We start from the raw sequence: 5544 nt of genomic DNA, 5'->3' as shown, positions 1-5544 counted from the left end.
CCAAAAAAAAGAACAGCTTTTATCACTGAGGATCAGTGCAAGGAACTGATGACCACGTCTAGTCTGCAGGCAGTGCTGAAAAGTGTCAGGGTAAACTGAAAATACTGCTTCTTGTTGGCTGGAATGGAAGATTAATGAAAACGAAACGGCAGCAAGTGTGTGAAGACATTTAAATTAAGGAAACAAAATAATGGAGCATCAGCAAAAAGGAACCTTTAGGAGGACTTTGATGTGGATGGTAGAAAAGAGTAAGTTACCAGTGGAGACCAATGACCAGCAGCCAAACCATAATTGTTCCCTAGCCTCACTTGTTTATGACCAAAACCAAAACAATAATGGTCTCCTTACATGAGTGGTCACATCATCCAACGCCATGATCTAACCCAGCCGCGTCATCTTTGTGCCTAAATGTAAACCAATGTTAAACATAGCTGTATGATATTACAACACTAGACACTGACAAATGATGTCTTTTTTACTGTTAAAGATGTCAGTTCATACAATCAGCAGAAAATGTCATCTTCTACCTATGTGGATGTAACATTTTACTAACTATTTAGCATCTTCAGCTTCATGAAGTGAGACAGAGGTGGGAAGTAGAATTTCCAGGTATCTGTACTTTACTAGATTACTACTAGATTTAACAGTACGGACTGCTCAGTCAGATTTGATCAAATGGAAATTTAAAGCTTACATGTAAGTCCTCGTGTTTATTAATGAGACATTGGGTCTGTACTTGGGACATACGTTGTTTTCATATTGTGAAACATGCTGCAAAACAAACTGAGGTAGAGTAGCTGTGCTATTTAAATGTTGCATGAAAATAATCTGCAGGTTAGTGCAGGATAAGCAGGTTCGTTTGCTGCACGGTGATGGATTTAAAGTGTGTGTGACTGGTGCACAGTGGTTGTGGTTTCATGGTCAGGGTAAAGTACATTAAGTATAGCAGGGATCAATTAGAAGTTAAGCTGAAGCTTAGATTCATTGACTGAATTCCATCTTCATACCAACTCTTTATACCGTCTAGGCAACTCCAGGCCTCGAGTGCCGGTGTCCTGCAGGTTTTGTCACGGTTTGGCATGGCAAACCGTGGGGGGTGTGGGGAAGGAGGACCCAGGCGCGGTGCTCAATGTACAAGCAGTGCGTTTATTTACAGTGATGGAACAAAACAACAATAAATCCCCGTGCTCTCCCTGACTCCAGTGTCGTGTCTCTCCGTGACCAGTCCGTGTCTCAGTGCTCTCCACTCTCGTGTCTCAGCACTCCTCGTGCTGGCTGCCGTCTGGCGCTCCACACTTCTCCTGGGGACACAATAGACGCAGCCGTCAGGACACATATAACCGCGGGCATACACACACTAACTCAGCTCAACAGGCTGACTAACATGGAGTCTCACAGAATGATCCCGCGTCAGTGGGAGCTCCAAGACTCTCTTAAGTAGCTCCCCTGACGAGGCTTCGGGTGTGGCCAGACCGTCAGCAGGGCCACACCCACCAGGCCTGAAGGCACCCGCTGAAACACATATACACACACGCAAACAGGGAGAAAGACAGCAACACCAAATATACATACAATAATAATATAATTCATAACTGCTCAGGGATCCTGGGTCGCTCAGACCCAGGATCCCTGACAGGTTTTAGATCTCACCCTGGGTCAACACACCTGAATCAGGTGATTCTTCTCTGGAGAACTTCAAGACATGTTGAGGAGATAATTTAACAATTTGAATCAGCTGTGTTGGATCAAGGACACATCTAAAACCTGCAGGACACCGGCACTCGAGGGAGGCCTGGAGTTGCCTCTCACTAGTCTAGAAAAAAGACAGCATAAACAGTGTACTGTCAGCGTAGTGGATCAAAATGTTGTTAAATTCAGTTGTGTCAGAAAAAGCAGCAAACCTCAGAGCAGCAGCTCAGCTGATCACAGCCTGAACACTAACAAAATCTACTGCACGGCTCAATAGAAATTATTTATGCACATACACACAGATTATGATTAAATTCCCCACACTGAGCCATTACAATTGATTTTCAGGAAATCCCTGCTATATCCCACTTTAACATCAGGCATCAGAAAATAGAGCTATTTTTTATTTTTTATTTTCCTTCTTTTTTTCTGCTCATGTTCTACTTACCTAATTCAAACTGAGTACCTATATTAGAATTAAAATGCAAACTAAAGTTTTTATTCCTATCCATGAATATGATTTTATTATTACATTAATATAGCACAAGGTTCAGTTAGCTTTGCTTGATGCCATTAGTGGAACATGCTGGTATGTGTGTAAAGCATTAGAGTACAATGCACAAATTTGTAATATTCATTTAAACTTTAACTTAAAATGTTAAAACTTTTGCACAGATGCAGATATTTTGAATGGTGTATAAAGGTGCACTGTTACTATTGTGTGTGTCTATCTATCTATCTATGTGGTGCTCGTGTCATTCAAATGTAAGAAAAATCTTGGCACCCTGGCTTTTACGAGTGTTAGTTAAGGTCTTGGACAATAGTAATGGTTCTCTCTTGGTCATAGTGACTGTAGGCAAATGATGACAGCAAAACAAGGGCCAAAAAAGTCTAATTAAATGCAATCCAACAGGAGTCGAGTTGTAACTAATAGTTTCCTTCATATTACCTCCTGCAGCTTGTGTGTGTGTGTGTGCAAGAGAGAGAGACTGCTGCACTTGCGTTCGTTAAAAGGGGATTTTCCAGGTTGAAAACAAAGCAGCGCAGTGGCAGAGAAAACATCTGACGCACTAAGTGGGGTCCTATGTGTGTGTGTGTTTGTGTGTGTGTGCGCGTGCTAAACGCTCCTGGGCGACTAAGGAGATAATGAAAGGCAGAGCGACTACATTCTCATGCAGATTGTGAGGCAGCATGACAATGTGCTGCTGTCTTTCTTGGCCTAAAAGTAAATATATAAACTTTATCCCCTGAACATTCACTGCACACTAGAAAAATAAGAAGCAACTCTTGTTTTGTAAAACTCTTGATGAAATTTTGAGAAACCCTCAATTCAGAGCCCACAAACTCATCGCTAAAAGCACTTTAGAGGGGTTGTATGGTCGAGTGGTTTGCAATGATGCATGTGACACCAGCGGTGCCAAGTTTAAACCCCACATCAGTGAAATTGCTTTTCCACAATCGAAGGAGTTCCGAGAAGAAAGTTGTTTCTCAGACAACTGAACGCCTGAGAAACAACACTGACAAATTGTGAGCTCGAAATTATAAGGCTCGGGATGTTTCTGTGGAGTATTCAGAATCAACGTTTTAACAACCCAGCTAGAAAAGCTTTTATAAAGTAAGATCTGTCTTTAAAACTCAACCAGCCTGACCTGCTCGTAATCGTACTTTTACAGCAATGCAAGTCATGCACGCACTATAAAACCAGTGTTTTCTCTGTCAGTGTTTTTTCTAACACTCTTGAAAAATCATGGTTACAAAAGATCAGTGTTACTTCAGTGGTTAGATTAGTGCTTTGTTAAGACTAGGGAAAACAGTTTTCCCATAATAAAGTCCTTTTTTTGTTTTTTACTCCTCTAATATTTGCAGACGAAAACAGCAAAAGTGATGATGACTGTCGGTGATATTGATGATGAGCTCTACATACAGACGATCTTTCAAACTGAAAATAAAAATCAGCATCTATGGATATGTTTTTTAAAAAAAAGGCCGATATCTTTATAAATATGGTTATTAACCTGAAAATTTTGTATAAATCCGAATGACCAAGCGTCAAACAATGAATGAACATTGTCAGTGATACAGTATTTATGTAATGGAAAAGCTAAAATTCTGAGATCCAGAGAAATCTTTATACTAGAAATGAGAGAAATTAACTTGCAGATCAAGCAAAGTTTGGCACCTTGGAAATCTAGCGATCGAAGCTAAATTTTTACAAGCTTGTTTATCAATGCTGTAATTTACGAAGCTTAATGTGGCAGACCTGTGAAGCACTAGTGGCATATACCAACAGCAAATACACTAACTGGGTAGTTGACAGCTTTTTATATCCTGCTGCTGATGAGCCATACTTTGCTCATAACATGCCAGGGGTGTTTCTCATACTTATCATAATCAGATAAGCCATATAACCATATGTACATCCTAATCTGTCATTAAAACTATCACGCAAAAGCATCCATAAACCCTATACTTGCATTAAAGCTCTATGACCCTATAAATCCCCAAATAGAACCTAAATCACCCAATTAACTCACCCCCCACCCACCAAATGTTATCCTTTACCTGTCCCAGAACCTTTAACTAGTGTTCAGACCCCCGAGGACACATTTGCCTGAACACAGGTGAGTGTTTATCACGTCATAAATTCACTAAAATCATCACTCATATTCAAAATATTTGCACAAATGCTTTTACCCACACTATTCCTAACCAAATGATAATCAATTGCATTTGTGGCTAACACTGTCTCTTTATCTCACAGCATCTGCCCAACATCCACTGAATAGCTCATTAAGTATTGAAGGGTTCTCATATCCATGTTTCTTAAAGTGCAAACATGCACATAAAAGCGTTCGTCGTTACCTAAAACAAAATGCAAATTCCTCTTAGCAAGTAATGAAACAGCTCTTTGTTACATCCTATTCAAGCTCCCCCTGTTTGAAAGTAAGTTTCCTCCTAGAGCAGACGTTTATGTGGAAACCGTCCTATTTCTAATTTCAGGAATGCTTCCATGGGTCAGTTGAGACAGTAGGAACAAACAACCAGTAAAATCATCCAACTGGAGGAATTGTCGGAGATGTTATTTTGACTTTGAAACCAAACCTTTTAATGAAAAAAAATTGTAATAGGATATAATATTTTCTTGTTATAACATTGTGTTTTTCATCTCCTGTGCGTAAATATTTGATCCCGATCATGATTTGTTTTTATTATTAAGTGAACCCATCTGTATCTGAGGCAAAGCTGCAAATCAGGGAGCTTATTCCCACTGAGAGACACTCATGTGTGTAAAGCCAATGTCTCACACATCGAATTTGTGTGTTCATGCAGATGTGTGTGTGTGTGTGTGTCTGTCTGTGTCTGTGTGTATATATATTTCCTGATTGTGGGTGGGCCCATTAGCCCACAACCTCTCATAGCTTATGGGTCAGTGGTTTAGGAAAAAATGTTCCGAACCACAACCACACACACACATCGACACTAACCACAACACACATAACCACACCATCGTGCCAAACTATATACACACATGCGCACACACATGAAAAAACACCCTCGATAGTGTGACACACATCATAACAAACATTGCTCACATAAACCAAACACCCTGACACGGGGAGCATATGTGTGTTTGTGTGTGTGTGTGTGCGTCTGGCTTTACTGAAGTTTTATGATGAAACATGAAGACTGAACCTAATGCAAACCATATGACAGAACCAGTGTTTGATCTCCACATGCAGCTCTCTGAGACACAGAGGGGCATACGGTGTGTGTGTGGTCACATGTTCACTTTACACATGTGATGAGTTAATGGCCTCAAACAAACACACACACACACACACACACACACACACA

This window comes from Haplochromis burtoni, unplaced genomic scaffold, assembly GCF_018398535.1.
Source record: "Haplochromis burtoni strain Fernald_Lab_line unplaced genomic scaffold, NCSU_Asbu1 Contig_18, whole genome shotgun sequence".
Lineage (NCBI taxonomy): Eukaryota > Metazoa > Chordata > Actinopteri > Cichliformes > Cichlidae > Haplochromis > Haplochromis burtoni.
Note: the sequence above shows the minus strand (reverse complement) of the source record.